At 45.0% G+C, this 18,424-nt stretch overlaps 1 protein-coding gene across 2 annotated transcripts in view; it reads right to left on the reverse strand.

The window, feature by feature from the left end:
• Positions 1 to 18,424, reverse strand: part of LOC119374511 (uncharacterized) — a 55,960-nt gene that overhangs the window by 13,508 nt on the left and 24,028 nt on the right. Inside the window, exon 8 of one of the 2 annotated variants that reach the window (XM_037644642.2) lies at positions 10,393 to 10,716. The exons of the other annotated variant lie outside the window; for it this stretch is intronic. The gene's annotated coding sequence lies outside the window, so the exon portion shown is untranslated. Of the gene's footprint in view, positions 1 to 10,392; positions 10,717 to 18,424 lie in introns of those variants that run through there. 2 annotated transcript variants of the gene reach the window in all.

An 18,424-nucleotide genomic window follows, 5' to 3' on the forward strand; every position in this document is an offset into this window, starting at 1 on the left:
TCGAATCCAAAGAGACAGCTGGGCAAGGCATATTGCCCTCTTGCTCGGACTGACAGTTTTTCTGTACTGCGAAATAGTAACAAAGATGCATATGGCTGGTGCGCACAATTCATGTACACGATGCATGGCGTATGTACTACGTGGCTGTATAATCATCTAGCTCTTCACTAATAATTACAATTTTTTATCACTATATATACCTAGTGCATTTAGGGTGTCACCTGGATGTGCTGTTGGCGATTCCACAATTTTTTGCTGGCATAATATTTTGCGTTTAATGCAATGACTACTTAATGTGCACATTCATTCGCGTTATCATGAAGACGCCCAAAAATGTGGAAATAATAATTTTCTCGTCACCTGTGAAAAATAACGCTATTTCATTTTCTTCCAACATAATTTTAAAAAAGGAAAGGAGCGGTATTTGCTTTTGTTACAAATTCTTTGTTGGTCATAAAATTGAATTGTCAATTCGCTCAGCGTTCATTAAGGTTCTCTGCTTCTAAAAACTTAAATTAACGTTCTATATGTATAAAAAACTATGGTATAAAAGAAAATAGCGACTGACTTGCTGGAAGTGCATAAGAAAAGCACAGAGAGCTCTTGTGTCATAGGCGAGGTAATACCTTGCCGTGTTGAACCGTTTGAAGAAAACGTGGACACAAAAGAGCCTGCAAACAAAAGCGCTGACTCGCACGTGGAGTTTATGTTTTAAACGGAAGCGTAAACGAAAGGGGAAGAAACATGAGTCATCTCGCGGGTGCAAATTGTAAAAGAAATCCACTTTACTGAACTGCGCATCCTTATCTGTTGCCATTCCCAAACCTTGTCGTATATATGAAACTTCTGCCAGTGATAGTGCAATCGACTGCTAGCTAGCACAGCTTTATCTGTCTGCCGAGATGAAGAAAGCCTTCATTATCTCTATGGTACACTGTGCTTTGCGCGGTTATATATATTATCTCAGTTTTTCAAACGTGGGACAGCACTTCCTTGCACGACAATGGAGCGCCAAATACGATACAGCTCTCTTCTGTTTTGCTTTGTTTTTGGCGTTCTGCGCATTCGCGGGAATCTTGGCATTGAAGCTCCTGCACAGGATATAATAATAATAATAATAATAATAAAAATTGGGGGAACCTTAAGCTTCGTCTTTAAGAGTTGAACGCGATAGCGAAATCCGGCCCCTAGGGCGCACTTGAACCACTAAGTGCATACTTATTAATGTGCGTTGTTACACACACGCGCACGCGCACACAGACACACACACGCGCGCGCGCGCGCGACGTGGTCAGGCCAGGATAGCGAAAGTCAAACTCCAACAACGCCATGAAGATGCCTTGCTGAGAGCCAGGGAAGCTGAAATGAAGCGTCGTCGCCGTGATATGGAATCCCCAACTACGAGCGCGGGAAGCCGATCATAGGCGTCAACCAGGGCTGGGCAGAGATACTCAGAAAAGTATTCCGGAATACAGATATCGAAATACATGAACTGGAAGCCTAAAATACAGATACTGAGATACATTTGCTTTTAACGTAACGGGATATTTTGGAGATACTTTTGCAATAAGACGAAAAAAGTATTCCGGAATACAGTTACAGCGATACAGATACTGGAATACTTTTTTTATTTGAAGGATGCTCATACTACGCAAGGACACTTATTAGTGCAGCATAATGTTGTAATTAAAGTTACAGTGCATCGAAACGTTCAGTTCATTTATTTATTTATGACAGTACCCTCAGCGCCATTAAGATATTACAGGGGAGGGGTGGACAAAGTACAAAATTAGCAATAATGACATAATTAAAAGTATCAATTACAATAAAAATACACTATTTCACAGCAACAGTAACAAGGATTGGACACCGAAATCGACATACTTGGCGAACAAACTAACCTATGCTAGAAATAGCACATATTAAGCAAATCACTCGAATCACTAATGAACGCCAGTGAATTGAGAAAAAGTATGCATTCACTTTCCACGTAAGATCTGCTTTGCTGAGAAGGTTGCTGTGTGAGCATCTCAAATAGGCTGTCATCTAACAGCGTCGGTTCAGCCTCAGCACAATACTCACGATAGAAAAAAAGTCTGTCTACCGCTGAAGGCGAGCACAAATTCGTGTTATAGTGAATAAATATCGCCTTCATAGCCGGATTGCCCTCCAGCGTGGCGATATCTCTTCTCGGGTTATCTAGATATCTAGAAACGCTTCCGCCGTCACTTCGGTTGTTCTGACTGTTCAGAATCCGAAGTCTGTCCCCATCTTCGGAATCCTAAGCCGTCTGACCGTGTCGGCTTCAATGAAGCTGTCACCACCACCGACGCTACCAGCACCCATTTCAGAAAGCCGCAACAGGCGAAGTCGGCTCCGGCGGTGGGGGAGCCTGCTACCACAAAAGACCGTTTCACGCATGTAATCAATTAGGAATGCACACTGACATTAGAGAGGTGGCGGCTGAAAGCGCGTCAAAGATAGCCATCTTCTAGTCCCTTCCGCCGCGACTACGGGAACTGCTTTTCGAAGTGCCGCCGCTTTGAGAACTGAATGCACGCGAAGCATTGCAAAGCCTGTTTCAAGGCGGTATCCGCGCGGGGGGTCGCGAAGTAATAGCTTGGCACCTGAAAAAAATTAGGCGTGCTGCACTGACCTTGAAAGACAGCGACTTTCGTCGGCAGGGGCCGACAACACTGCCCCCGCGATTCTGCCGTCTGCGGCGTCACGCGCTTTACCACATGGACCATTCTGTGCTTGAGCGGAAACCATCGCTGTCCTATCTGTCGGTGACCGGCGGCGCGCCTTTGGATGTCTTGGCACAAAAAAGAAAAAACGCCATTCCCCCATTGGAAACACGCCTCAACTCATTTCGGACGCAAAAACACAATGTAACGAGATACCCGTGTCCAGTATAGTATCGCGATACAGGCGATACATCGTAAATGTATTTCACTACTGAGATACAAATACATTTTTCAAATGTATCTCGATACAGAAATACAGATACTCAAAAGTATCTCTGAAATACTATCGCGATACTCTTGTATCGCAATACTGCCCAGCCCTGGCGTCAACGACGCCAAAATCATGCAGAACTTCGAGCTCGGGAAGCGGAGGCCAAGCGTCAGCGTCGCCAAGACAACCCTGACATGACAGCATTTACTTGACGTGAATGTCCCGCTGGCGCTCATAGATGAGCAAACTGTGCAGTGTGGCCAATTCCCTGTGCTAGAACGGCGGAACCATACAAGCTCTGCTGTAGTCGCGACATGGCCTCCGAGATGGCAAGTGCGCAGCTCGCTGCGCATTTTTTATCTCGGAGGCCATGGTCGAGACAACACAATGTCACAATGTCTCACAGATGGCAGCACATTATGTACTGTTTGCTGTTTTTTTATATGTTTTCCGCTAGATGGACATAGTTGTCCATTCTTGGAGCTGTTTGCAAGTCGTGCTTTTAGCGGCGATGGCTGCACTATACCGGCTTATTCGAAGCATGTCGTCGCGCAAAAAACGTAGTTTGATGGCCTCGCCAATGCGCCTACAAATCACTGAATGGGCTCAATTTCGTCGTGACACCTGTCGAACAAAAACAAAGAATCCCTCACCAGGGGCGTAGCCAGAAATTTTTTCGAGGGGGGGAGGGGGGGGGTTCAACCATACTTTGTGTATGTTCGTGCGTGCGTTTGTATGTGTGCGTGTATATATACGCAAGCAAAACTGAAAAATTTCGGGGGGGAGGGGGTTTGAACCCCCAACACCCCCCCCCCTTGGCTACGCCCCTGTCCCTGACGGCTGTGCTTAGTTTGCAAGGCACACGGCAAGAAGTCCGAGATCCGATGGGAATGCGAAATATGTGAAATTGGTCTTGACATACCGGTGTACTTCAAAGTTTTTCACACACGAAAATCGCACTGAAACAGTTGATGCAGTTAGCGTCGCCTTGTGCGACTGTGCGCTTCTGCGATACAACATTAAATGTGTTAGAGACTCCTTCCACGACATGGCATTCATGTACTGTTTTTTTTTCCGAAGCAGTTGCAAGTAACATCGTTGCTTTGTAGTTATACCACACAGCCACGCCTCTGCTTAATTGTATAGCTCTACCCTTGGTTCTTTTTTTTTTTTTTGTGAGTATGTAAATAGTCTTGATTTGCAAGGCAATAAAGAAAAAAAACATCGTTGCTTTGTGGTAGTACACCTGCTTGCCACGCGAACGGCGCGGGTTCGATCCCCAATAGGACCGAAGATTTTTATTGTTTATTTTATTTGCATCTTTCTCGATTTTTCGGTCACGGACGATTTTGCGCTCATAACCAACGACGCCGAAATTTCTGCGACACGAGCTCTCTAACGCTATCGCGTTCGTAATCGTTGGGGTTTAACGTCCCAAAACCACGATTTGATTATGAGAGACGCCGTACACTCTTAACCATGTCCTGCTTAAAGTGTCAGATATAGCCAGGGAACCGGACATTTTTCGTCTGGCTTCCTGGATATAGCCAGCATTTAAACAGGACCTTATTAAGAGTGTAGTGGAGGCCTCCGGAAATTTCGACCATCTGGTGTTCTTTTACGTGCACCTAAATCTATGTACACGGGAGTCAAGCATTTTCGCCTCCATCGAAAATGCGGCCGCCGCGGCCGGGATTCGATCCCGCGTCCTGCGGGTCAGCAGTCGAGCACCGTAACCACTAGACCACCGTAGCGGGCTCCTGCACGGGATCATTTGTTTCTTTGTTTTATCGCTTTGATCAGAGCCCTTGGATGGATACTGGCCAACTCGCCCAGCTTTAGTCTTAATCCAGCTGAGATGTTTTATAAAAAATGATAATTTATGAGTTATAAGTTGGCATAAGCTCAATTCTTCTACTGAACACACTGAACTAGAAATAACGTAGGATAACACAAAATTTCCACCCATTCCTAGACGTAACCTTTATTAAAATAATCGCAATGTAGAAGCAGGTACATTTAAAGTTACTCCAGAGGGACAGTTAAATGAAAGCCGCTGTTTGTAGCTGATATTTTTACCAGCGCAAATGGCTTCGTGAGGATGATAAAAGGCTTTATAAAGAGCTTCTTTATCAAACAGGACAACGACTTGCTAGTAAACTGCTGTTTGTAAAAACAAAAGTTGCAATCTATTACTGGACAAAATATTAAAACAGATTTCTTATGGAAGTGAATGTTCAAAAGTTCGTTGAAGCACGGAAGTTAGAAGTGCATGGCGGGAAGCAATAATCATCCTCAGTTGGTTCAATCTCCACATCTTGCTTGTCTTTAGTGTTAGCAAATGTTAGTAAACAGGAGAGTATCAGCTTTATGTGTTGGCATGATCTGGCAGTGTTACGAATCTGAAAAGTTACGAGAATAAGTACTCTTAGTACACATCACACAGTCATTTTCATTCGCAGATTAGATAGTATAGCACTTTCTTCGTTGCTGTCTAACTCGAGCGGGTACTACACAAGTGGGAAACTGTACAGTTAGGGTTCTGGATTAAACAAGTGCTTTGTGACCAAGTTAGTGATACATACAGGATAGCTTCTCAGGGAGAGAGTGAGAGAGTCTCTTTATTGGAAAAACAGTTTTTAGCAAGCATGTAGATGACCGCCGGCATGCTACTATGTATATAGGTGTGGAATCGAATTTGAATATTTCAAAACAGAGGGGGGAAAAGTACATAAAAAGAAAAAATATAAACAAATTATTCTGTTTCTCTATACCATCCGTACAACGGTAGTAAGAAAGAGATAAAGCGGGAAATACGAAGCGCATGGGATGAAGGACACTACACCGAGAATAAGGAAGAAAACTGGTAATGAATATTGTAGGGGGTGTTACACGAAAACCAAGACAGTAGCAAATTTACAAGGAAACTCGGAGGACTTTCCGCTTCGCCTTCAAGAGTTGAACACGATACCAGAATCCTGCCCCGTTCGCATCGCCTTCCCACCCACTAACCAGGTTTTGCTTCTCGGTGGAGTTCTCAACCGTGCCACAAAGGAAAGCAACGTCTGAAAGGGGAACATTGGCCGTTTCAAACTATCCTAGAATGCCTACTGCTAGCAGAGTTGCGAAGTGCCCACTACGCCATAATTCACCCTTTTGCGAATTGGCTAAATACCCGCTACGCGTCCATAATGAAACACGCGCACCTGCGCAGCTGCACACTTTGTTGATGGTGTTGCTGATAATGATGGGTAATTATGCCTGAGTGCCTTGAATTGGGTGTAACTTTAAACCACCCACTCGTCGCACTATCCACATGTTTTGACGCATGGTGCGGTTCTACGCTTCTGCCGCGCAACATTACATGGGTTAAGGAGACTCCTCGCACTAGATGACATTCGTATAGGGTTACTTTCCGAAATGGCTTCAATCACAGTCCCGGCCTTGCGGTAGAACGCCTGCTCGTCACGCAGAAGGCCTGGGTTCGATTTTCACTCGAAACGATTAGTCTCGATCACTCGAATCGAAAAAATACAGCCTCCCCAAATGAAGGACCTTAGGCGCTACCAACAATGCTGTTTTTCGCCACCACCGGGCGTATCGTTCATGCTGCTGCTGGTGTCGTAGATGGTTATAACAGTTACAACAGAAAATTATAAACACGAACCTTACGGACAGGGGAAAGTGAAGCAGAGGGGTTTCAAGTTGCGATAACATAGAAGGAACAAAAAGGAAACACTGATGTTCGGTAATGCATGCATAATGATAATTGCTGGGGTTTTACGTGCCAAAACCCCGACACCATTGTGAGGCAGTCCGTAGTGGAGGACTCCGCGTAAATTTTGGCCAACTGGGGCTCTTTAAATGGCCCCCTTAAATCTAAGCAAACTGCTTTTTTCTGCACTTCGCCCCTATTGAAATGCCGCCGCCGTGGCCGGGAATCAAAACTGCACCTTCGAGCTCAGCAACGCCAAACCTTACGTGCTGGCTACCAGGCCGGTTCATAGGCGTCGGGTTCCGAAGAAACCGTTAAGTAAGAATTTATGTCGAAGCCAAATCCCCTTGTTTGTTGAAACGTTGGCTTCATCGACGCTCTTTGTTCGACTTCTTATTCCAAGACAATGACTCAAGCATTTGTCGCTGCGTAAGGCACGCGACGAAAATTTTTCGTTCGATATCTGATGGGCACCTCTTTGCCTTCCAGTTAACTTACGAATTCAAGCGTCCGTAACGTGGTGGCTTCAATCACCTTGCTTTTTAGTAAAACTATTAAATAGGTCAATTCTACTGCTTCAGCCCCGCTGAATATTGCCACGTGGCCGTGAAGTTGAAGAAGGCAGCAGTCAACGTGTTCAAGATAAAACTATTTTCTCGGGCGAACTTGTGCCCAGGAAATGAAATGTTAACGCACATAAAAGCAATACACGTTGTACTACACCTATAGCGGCAAGCACTGTCGTCGCTCGTCGGTAATCTCATCTGCGGTAAGGTGCCTCGGCATTTATACGTGTTTCATCGAAGCTTCCAGCCTTATCGGGGGTGGCCGCGTTAGTTCCAGATTAGACTATATACTGTTCTCGTTGCGCGCTCAAGCTTATTAGAAGATTCTAAAATAATCCGGAAGCTTTCCAGAAACTCGGGCACGGTTCACGCAAGTCAGTGGTTGCACGCGCAACGAGCGTGCTTCATAACAAAAGAACAAAGAAGCGCGCGTGGCAATATCAAGGACGTCTTTGATAGGGCTTGTAATAAGTCCTGGAACAGGACTTATGGAACACACAAGGACACTAGCCTTGCACATTAGCAATACCACGTATTCCGCGTCATGCAACTTGTGCGTGAGCGCGCGTTTTAAGGTAGTTGTAATGCCCAGAAGTAGTGCTGGTGTATTGCAATAACTTCTGTTTAAAAAACGGTAAAATAGCAATTTTCTAAAGAATAATCACTGGATCCAAATCTAAAGACGATTTCGTCGACTAAGAGGGTGACGTAAAAGACTGTGGCGGCTACTGTAGAGACTCATTCCTTCTTCTCTTGTCTTGGCTACTTCACTCCAGGTTCTTACTCTCAGATAGCCTTCTTGGCAGGTATGCTTAGTGCATGGATACGCAATTCAGGACGGCTGCTGAGAGAATCCACTTTTAGAGAATAGCAGTTTCCTCACTGTTTCTAGAGCGCAACATATGTAATAATTTCATTTTCATCGTGCTGCACAAATATTTCTTGCTTTCTGCGACCAGGTCAAATAGCAAACATGATACATAATGCCTTTCTTTTTTATAGAGATAATAATTGATCACCATAAATATAGAGTTGTCTTGTATTCTTGCAAAGACTGCAAGTGTTTTTGTAGAATGTCTGATGAAATCTCGTCTGCTCAGTTGGTGTAAACAGGAACACACGCAAAGGTGAAACAATTTTTCTCCGTTAAAATTCTGACTTTTCGGACCCCGCACGGAATCCTCGTCTAGAACGAAGCGCGAAGCGAAGCACGAAATGAAAGAGGTTGTAACGTCATTCCCGTCCTTGCAAACGAAATTTCAATTGCGAGACAGTGTTAGTCCTGTTTGTTCCTGTTCCTTAGTTCCCGTTTATGCGAGCCCAGCAGAATTTCTAAGAAATAAACCTACCAACCAGCTCTTTTCGCAGTATTAATGCAGATTCTTCTATTTCAAAACACGATGGAAGTGCTATCACCCTTCTCAGTCATTTCCCTGGGCACAGTCCATTGCGTGTGTTTTTTATACGTAAAACAAGTAGGAAAAGCAATTGTGATGCCTGGCGTGCAAGAGGTTTTAAAAAACAACTTGTGTTGAAATAAAAGGTAAACGTATTGCGCGCGTTGTCGTTTGCCAGCTGTTGGCGATCATCCGGGCGAAGAAAAGAACTTGATAACACTGCTTTTTCCTTAAGCATAAATGTTTGAAAAAATAAATGAAGCATTATTTACAAGTTTCCAAAGCGAACAAATCTGAGCCGTCCAGCGTGGCAAATGTTGATTCCTCATTTGATGTTGTGCCGTAACATAAATAACTGTAACATGTAGTTAGTGTAATTCTTGTACATAGTTGTGTAGTCAGAACATTTCCGTAGTATATTTGACGTGTTGGCCATCATAATAGACGCTTCGTGGTTTCTTCAATCAGATATGATGGAGCCATATTGCGCCTAAGAATTGTTTGTCAATGCTACACAGCTCTTGCGGGTGGTTTATAATGCTCGCAGGCACGCTTACTAGTAGGCGTGCCTGCGAGTATTATAAGTAAGGGACAAGTAAGGGACAATTTTATTTCCGGAACATGTAGAATTCAAGATCCCACACGCGAAGACCATACATGGAAACCTTCAAGCTTCTTAGTGAACAAAAAACTGCATAGAAAGCTGAGGGGGCATGAACTTGTGCATATTTTATTCCTTAACGCAGGCTAGTATCATTACGAAAGCACGAGCGATTATGTATGTGGCAAGAATCCTCAGGAGCGACACCATCACAATAATTGCTGCGGACGTCCCAAAACCACGATATGGTTATGAGAGACGCCCGTAGTGAAGGGCTCCGGAAATTTCAACCTCCTTGTGCTCTTTAACATGCACCTAAAGCTAAGTACACGAGCCTCAAGCATTTTTCCTTAGCAGACCCTTTGTCTGGGCAAGTTAGTGCGACATTTGCAAAATAGAACAGCACGAACGACGGGACGAAAGGCACATTTTCGCTTGCATCGCATCACATTTTCGCCGCATTTTTGCTTCCATCGAAAATGCGGGCACCACGGCCGGTGTTTTATACCGCGACCTTCGGGTCAGCAGTCAAGCACCATAACTCCTAGACCACCGTGGTGGGTGAGCGACGCAACACCAACAGTTCCAATAAAATGGAACACATATTCTTGTCAAGAAGCGCGCACCGTATAAAACACAGATGTTGCGATATATATATATATATATATATATATATATATATATATATATATATATATATATATATATATATATATATATATATATATATATATATATATATATATATAAACTGCTGCTGTTTGTCGGAGGTATGACGGAGCCACTAGTGCGACGCCATCTTGAATGCTTGTCTCCATATCATACTGCTGTCGTTCCTATAACTGTATGCTTGCATCTTCTTTGATGGTAATCATCATCATCATCACCATCGTCATCATCAGCCTGTCTTATGTCCACTGTAGGACGAACGCCTCTCCCAACGATTTCCAACCCACCCCGTCCTGTGCAAGCTGATTCCATTTATGCCCGCAAATTTCTTAATTTTGTCGCTCCCCCTAAGCCTCTGCGTCCACGGCCGCATTCCCCATGTCTTGCTATCCATTCATATGTTCTAACTGTCCCTCATTTAGCTTTCATTGCGATGACGTGACCTGCCCAAGGTTCTTTTTTTTTTCTTCTAATATCTACTAAGGTATCGGCTACCCCACTCTCTTCTCTGATCCACTCTGCTATCTTCCTAGGTTTTAGGGTTACCCCTATCATTTCTCTTTCCACTGCGCGCTGGGCAGTCCTTAGATTCTTTTCGAGTTTCTTTGTTAGACTCCAGGTATGGTCCATATGTTAGATATCCATATGTTAGTTCGTTGAAGCACGGAAGTTAGAAGTGCATGGCGGGAAGCAATAATCATCCTCAGTTGGTTCAATCTCCACATCTTGCTTGTCTTTAGTGTTAGCAAATGTTAGTAAACAGGAGAGTATCCGCTTTATGTGTTGGCATGATCCGGCTGTGTTACGAATCTGAAAAGTCACGAGAATAATTACTCTTAGTACACATCACACAGTCATTTTCATTCGCAGATTAGATAGTATAGCACTTTCTTCGTTGCTGTCTAACTCGAGCGGGTACTACACAAGTGGGAAACTGTACAGTTAGGGTTCTGGGTTAAACAAGTGCTTTGTGACCAAGTTAGTGATACATACAGGATAGCTTCTCAGGGAGAGAGTGAGAGAGTCTGTTTATTGGAAAAACAGATTTTAGCAAGCATGTAGATGACCGCTGGCATGCTACTATGTATAGGGGTGTGGAATCGAATTAGAATATTTCAAAACAGAGGGGGAAAAGGTACATAAAAAGAAATAATATAAACAAATTATTCTGTTTCTCTATACCATCCGTACAACGGTAGTAAGAAAGAGATAAAGCGGGAAATACGAAGCGCATGGGATGAAGGACACTACACAGAGAATAAGGAAGAAAACTGGTAATGAATATTGTAGGGGGTGTTACACGAAAACCTTAACAGTAGCAAGTTTACAGGAAAACTTGGAGGACGTTTGGGCTTCGCCTTCAAGAGTTGAACACGATACCAGAATCCTGCCCCGTTCGCATCGCCTTCCCAACCACTAGCCAGGTTTCGCTTCTCGGGGGAGTTCTCAACCGTGCCACAAAGCAAAGCAACGTCTGAGCGCGTAACATTTGCCTTTTCAAACTATCCTAGAATGCCTACTGCTAGTAGAGTTGCGAAGTGCCCACTGCGCCATATTTCACCTTTTTGCGAATTGGCTGAGTACCCACTACGCGTCCATAAGGAAACACGCGCATCTGCGCAGCTGCACACTTTGTTGATGGTGTTGCTGATAATGATGTGTAATTATGCCTGAGTGCCTTGAATTGGGTGTAACTTTAAACCACCCACTCGTCGCACTATCCACATGTTTTGACGCTTGGTGCGATTCTACGCTTCTGCCGCGCAACATTACACGGGTTAAGGAGACTCCTAGCACTAGATGACATTCTTATAGGGTTATTTTCCGAAATGGCTTCAACGACAGGCCTGGCCTTGCGGTAGAACACCTGCTCGCCACGCAGAAAGCCTGGGTTCGATTCTCACTGGCACCGATGATCTTTATTATTTATTTATTTGCATCTATCTCCAATTTTCGCTCACGCACGACGCCGATTTTTCGCTCACATCCAACGACGCCGACACCGACGCCAACACCGGAATGTCTGCAAAACGAGCTCACGCTACTGCGTTAAAATCACCGGCTCATTATGTACCTGGAATGCCGTAAACACCGTTCTATCAATACACATCCAAAAAACATTTCGACAGGTACACGAACGTGTTTGTCGTATGCCCTGGTACACATTGTCGACGTCAGAACTTCTTGCTGTAGCGATACAAATATTTCGAGCGAATACTTACATCCATTCGTCCCCTGAAAGCACGGTTTGGAAGCATCGAAGATAGATCTCTCTTAAATGCTATCTTAGATACTCTTTGGGTATGGTGTATCTGTCTCATGAAATTCATGATACCATCGGAAGGTGTTGTTTCAGTGTCTGTATTTCAGATAAATAGTACGCAGTGTCGTGTGTCTCAAGATACAAGATACACGTTGAACACATGTGACTGATTCTCCCTCTCTTCTCCCCTACCTCTCTCTTTCATCCCCCTCCCCTTCCCCCCGTGCAGGGCCATTGAAGTGACCTCATTTTGAGAGACAGTTATAGCCCTGCACTTTTCTCTTCCTCTCCTTTTTTATAAGAATCACTTCGAGGCTATATAGTAATTACGGGCGGTTCAAGTTCATAGCAGAAAATCACACATCAACGCTAATTTTTGATGAAGAAACACAAATGGCTGTGGCAGATGCTGTGTAGCAATTACAAAAATCATTATTATTTTTAGATGCGAAGCAGCTTTTGTGCTGGTCTTTGTCCGTAGTTCTGTTGGCGACAGTCCGCTTTCTAAAACCTACCATAGCCATCTGTAACACATTGAGCGCGCGCTCGCGCCAAGGAGAAGTCTTCTTCGTCTTGTTCTTCGACCGCCTTGACGATGATACGTTCGCAGCGCGGAGCTCGCGCCAAGGAGAAGTCTTCTTCGTCTTGTTCTTCGACCGCCTTGATGATGATACTTGCAGAGCACTTTAGGGGCCCGGGTTGCCGTATGCTGTCCTAGCTTGGCGTAACTGCAGACAAAACCACGTGTGCTGGCACGCGCTAGCGCGTTCGGGCCTGTGTAAGGGGCTGGATAAGACGCTGTGGTCTCTCCCCCTTACACTCTCTCAGCAATCACGTGATGGCGTCGGGGAACGAGATTCTGCAGACGCGCGATGAACCCGCGTGGCGTGCTCCAACAAGTGTTCGGAACGAGTAACAGCAACAGCAACTGCAGTGAATTCATGGTGTGCTCCACATGCAAGGACGCGTTAACATCGGACAAGGTGCCCGTGATGAACGGAACTTTAAATCGACCCATGCGCTCCTTCGCATCCCCACATGGTTCCTTTTAGTGGGAGATGGTGAAATTTTTTTAATAATTGGTTTTTTTTAATATACTAGTTATGTAGAATGTAGTTATGTAGAATGTAGAACGTCCTGTGCGACTGTCCGGTATATAATGCTCAGAGACAGTCATTGGCGTCCGTTCTAGCGCGCCTTGATAGTAGACCAATGTCTGTTCAAACAATACTTGCATGTTGTCAACAGAAGACATCACAACTGAAGGCGACGAAGGCACTGCTGAGGTTTTTGAGAGCGACGAACTTGGCCAAGCGCCTGTGACAGAAATGTCGCGTACCACGCAGGAGTGACCAACTACCACGCAAGAGTGACCGACTGTTTCTATGTGTGCTATGCTACCACGCAAGAGTGACCGACTGATTCGATGTGTGCTGTGTCGTGCTATCTTTTTATCTTTCTCTCTCTCTCTCTCTCTTTCCTCTTCATCTTTAAATCTCCCCCACCCTGTCCCCATGTGTAGGGTAGCAAACCGGTTGTCCTATACTGGTTAACCTCCCTGCCTTTCCTTCTCTACTATTTCTTCTCTTAATCTTCAGGAAAATCAAACAGTCAGTGCTCATAGCACATCCTTTTTTCTTTATGCTTCGAAAAATAGGTTCTCAACAGGTCGCAAGGCATATATATATATATTTGTTCTAGCTTACAGGTCAACGTAAAATGTATTGCACAGTGGAGACATATTATCTAGAACAGCAATATATTTTATCGCTGCAGATTTGAGTATGCACATAGGACTTTGCAAGTGCTTTTTCTTTGGCTCCTATATACCAGCTGCCTTGTTCTGTAACACTATTTGAAACGTGAAAGAAGGCGCTATAGAATAAAGCAATGTTTTATGTAATTTACTCGCCTGACCGCGGCAACTCGGTGGCCGCTGCTCAAATAAGTGTTAGCGCTAGCATGCTGTTTCAAGTCATGTGGACAAAGAAAAACTGTTGTTAGACTATGTCGTGACAGCTTTCGCTCAACTGTCTGTGTACTTTGAATCCCGCCGTCGCCTACATTATAGATTTTCCACCAGCACTCTTCTTTTTAATTTCAATCTTAGGGGCAAACCTCCTTAGGGCCTAGCCTTGTCGGCGTTCGTCACGCTACACGAAACCGAAACCGACAGCGCTCGCGCCAAGGAGAAGTCTCTTTTCTCTTGCTAGAGTGACCTAGAATAGGGGGAGTGTCCAAAGCGCCGGCTCCCGCGTGGGCCTTTTGACGTGAACTCCCGCGCCGCGCCGCTGCTGCGCCGGACCCGTGGGCTTTCCGCGCTCGGGAAGCGCGCGGAAAGCGAGGGGCGTCTGCTACGCGCTGTAGTCTTTTGCGTCGCGTTTCCACACAGGGCACTTGAAGTCTACTTAACTTTAGTAATGCGGTGCGGAATGAAGCTTATCCATCTTTAAGCGTTGTGTTAGTGCTGGGGCAACAACAGAATGCAAATATCATGTGTCAAGCGGCATCAGCGTGGCCTATAGTTCCGGTCACAGGGTTCGAGAACGTTGGTGCGTGTGTAAAAACGCGCAAAACGGACACGCACAAGCAAAGAACGGAAAAAAAAAACCCTATTCGCACGAGTAATCGGGCAATAGCATCACGCATGCACGAATTAAGAGTAATAAAAAATGTAAATTGCACGCGCAGTCAGATGAAATACTTGCGCGCAGTGACTTCACGGGCTTTTTACTCATAGTCGCCGCTGGTTTGCTTTAGTTGACAATTCATTAGCCTCCACAAGCTCTTATTATGTACGGAGCACACGGGAAGACGCAGGGGAAACAAAAAAAAGATAAAAAAGAGTAGAGACGGTCATACGACCGCAATGCTGTTGGCTTATTTTTGTTTCTGAGGTAGCGTACAACAAGGCTCACCGTGCGCAAACATTGAAAGAAAAGCAATGCCAGGTAAACTAACCTTATTCCACAAGTTTTGCATAAAAGGCGTAATATAAAAAATGCTTTACAAATATCCAGATATCATGAAACAAAGTTGCAAATGCCCCTATTCTTGCTGTAGAAGCTGCCTGAACGATAATACGGTAAACTATATATTATATATATATATATATATATATATATATAATATATATATATATATATATATATATATATATATATATATATATATATATATATATATATATATATATATATATATTATCGCATGTTGCATGGATCGCTGAACGTCAGTATGAAACGTTCGCGGGAGATGCGTGCATTGCCTCAAGCCTTCACCATACGAAATGAAAACAGTTTCAAATAACTCATTCTCAACTTCAGATGTTTTCACGGTTCTCTGAGATTAGCGTTCGCCCGGTCAGAGACTTTACGAAAAAGATGGGGACGAGTATATAGTTACATAAAATACAATTGTTTCTTGCGGCAGTTGAGTGCGCGCCAACAGGGCACCCGACCGCAATTCCCGCTTATTCCTGATGACCTCAATATAGCGTCCACCACAATTTCGTGCTGAAGCTCCGGAGTACTTAAATAGCGAGTCTGCTCATCTCTTGAATAAATATGAAGAGATGACCAGACGGGTAAAGCAAGCCTCTTTTGTCCCGCAGACGCGCGCAATCAGCTGCTCTAACTGAGAATCACGTTTGTTTTCGGGCGATCGCTCGTAACATGAAGTGAGGCATACACGATGCTGCACTGTTATCGTGTCATTTTCTTTGGTTTGTCTTTTTTTTAAGCGCTAAAGCCTTAGATGCCTCATCAAACACGAAAATTGACCGTCGGCGTCCCGCGTAGCCAACACAGTGATGCACAAAATCATCACGCGATGACGTCGACAAAACTTGTGACGTCACTATGACGTCATTCAACGTGACGTCATATGATGACGCCATCACATGACATGGTCGCTTTCCATTGCCTCCGTGATCGGCCCCCGATGTAGGCAATGTAAAAGCAGGTGAGGTGCAGAAAACTTGCAATGCCTTCGATCCTGCACGTGGACAGTCCGAAACCACGTTATGTGCAGAAAGCTTTCGGAGAGGAGCGAGGGAGGATCAATGCATCGACTGACGAAAAAGATGGCTTTCGTTTTCGAGTCATCTCCGGCGAATGCATAAGGGACCATGTTTTTTTTTTATGCAATTTTTTCGCATTCATTTCACCTACGCGGTCAGTCTTCAATATGTATGGTTACGTCTAACATGTTGACATCGATATTGGTGACCACCACGTTTTTTATAACCTGACGAAAACAAATCGTCAGATCACAGATCGTCAGAATTATTTCTGGCTGAAAGCGGGTTTGCGCCATACGCCATATTATTATTGTTAGTCGTTACGCAAATGGCAAGCATGTCGAGTTAGTGATGCCATGACCTATCGGTCGTGTTAGGCATACTTACATTCGTGCCCGTCCGTGCCAATTTTCGTGTATAGGCACCGTCCACTGACCAGAGGGCGCTGCGTTGCTCACACTGGCCCGTCCCAAGTTCGGTGACAATGGCCGTCAGGGGCACAAAGAAGACAGACGCGCGCACGCGTCCCCCGTGTACCATCCGCCCACTCGTGCAGAGAGTGAGACGCGCGCATCGCGTTCCAGTTTGACTGACCCCGTCTCATTATTGCCTGTTTTATCCGCTAGGCTTCGTGTTATGGCGCTGCAGTCGCACTGGAAAACTCGACTGTACGGTGCCTATACCAAGTGACGAGACGCGAGTTAGGCATAACTTTTAGGGGCGAAGCTCCTTAAGGCGGCACCCGTTCGTCCCTCGTCGTGCTCGTAGTAGTGAGTAACAAGTCTTACCCTTTGACCTCCAAGGTGGTGCCGGTGGGAGATTTCTCCTGTGCGTTGTTGAACAATAAAAAATTCGCAGCGTGCGCGTTAACTAAAAGCCGAATTCTTCTGTCTCTGTAGAAGTGTAAGTGTTAGCTAAAAGCCGACTTCTTCTGTCTCTCATTCCCATTAGCAGCCATTGTTTACCTCCAAGGTAGTGCCTGGTGAGATTTCTCCTGTGCGTGATTAAACAATAAAAATTTTGTTCAAAACGCCGTTGATTGATGAAATAAACCAACGAAAGACGCCAGATGTTTTGTAAAAACAAAACGAAAGAACGCCAGATGTTTCTAAAGCAAAACGAAAAAGACGCCAGCTGCTTAACGAAAGACGCAAGGTGTTTTCTAAAGCAATGGTTTTCTAAACAATGAAAATTCACAGCGTACATGTAAAATTAAAGTGAGCTGCAAGTCGTCATAACTCATCGAACCTTTAGTATAAACGCGCCCGATCTCACGTCGGTGATGATGTACTGGGCAGAATTCACGGAAGATTCACGGTTTACCGATGAACCTCCGCAGCTTCGCCCACTCATCATCATTCACTCCGTGGATATGCTGTGATTTTTTTACTTTGGTACCGCAGCCACGCCGACTGACACATTCGGCTTCGCATGAAATGGCTTGAAACAGCAGAGCGCCGGAGGCAGCCTTGTAAACAAATCGAATGCACGAAATAAAAGATAGGATATGAAGGGTGCAAACGCGTTACCCTGCATGAGCTAGTTACTACGTGCATATGTGCTACGTTCTCCTGGTTATCTCCAGTTTATTCTCTCCTGCAGCAAGCTTACGTTCGTCATTCCACACGAAAGTAAGCTAAGCGCCTTTTCTCACGATGAAGTGCGCGCAGGATGCGTTCCTCAAACAGCCGCGGAAGTGTGGACCAATGCGCTGACAAACCAGCTGCAAAGATACATACAAAAACCCCGTTTCACAACACACAAACACGTTCTCTGTGTGATGAGTCGCTGCAGTATTATGTTTCAGTGACGCAGTATTAAATGTTGCCCAAATTTCCACAATTTTAGCAAATAGCGGCCAAAATATCACGCGCGTAGCAGACGCTCGCCACTTTGACGCGGCTTCCGCCGCGGAGAAAGCCCACGGGTCCGGCACGGCAGCGCCGCGGCGCGGGAGTTCACCGCAAAAGGCCCCTCGCTCCTCCCATGTATTCGCGCGGCGCTTTGGACACTCCCCCTATTCTAGGTCACTCTACTCTTGCTCTTCGAGCACCTTGATGATGATAAGTGAGTGCGCGCTCGCGCCAAGGAGAAGTCTTCCCCTTGTTGGCCGAGGCTTGTCCATCCATTCGCGTCTGGCCGTCACGGTACACGAAACCGAAACCGACACTACCATGTACAATCTAGACCGAAAACATCTACGAAAAAAAGTTAACAGCACCGTGCACAATCGA

Source organism: Rhipicephalus sanguineus, chromosome 11 (assembly GCF_013339695.2).
Source record: "Rhipicephalus sanguineus isolate Rsan-2018 chromosome 11, BIME_Rsan_1.4, whole genome shotgun sequence".
Taxonomy (NCBI): domain Eukaryota; kingdom Metazoa; phylum Arthropoda; class Arachnida; order Ixodida; family Ixodidae; genus Rhipicephalus; species Rhipicephalus sanguineus.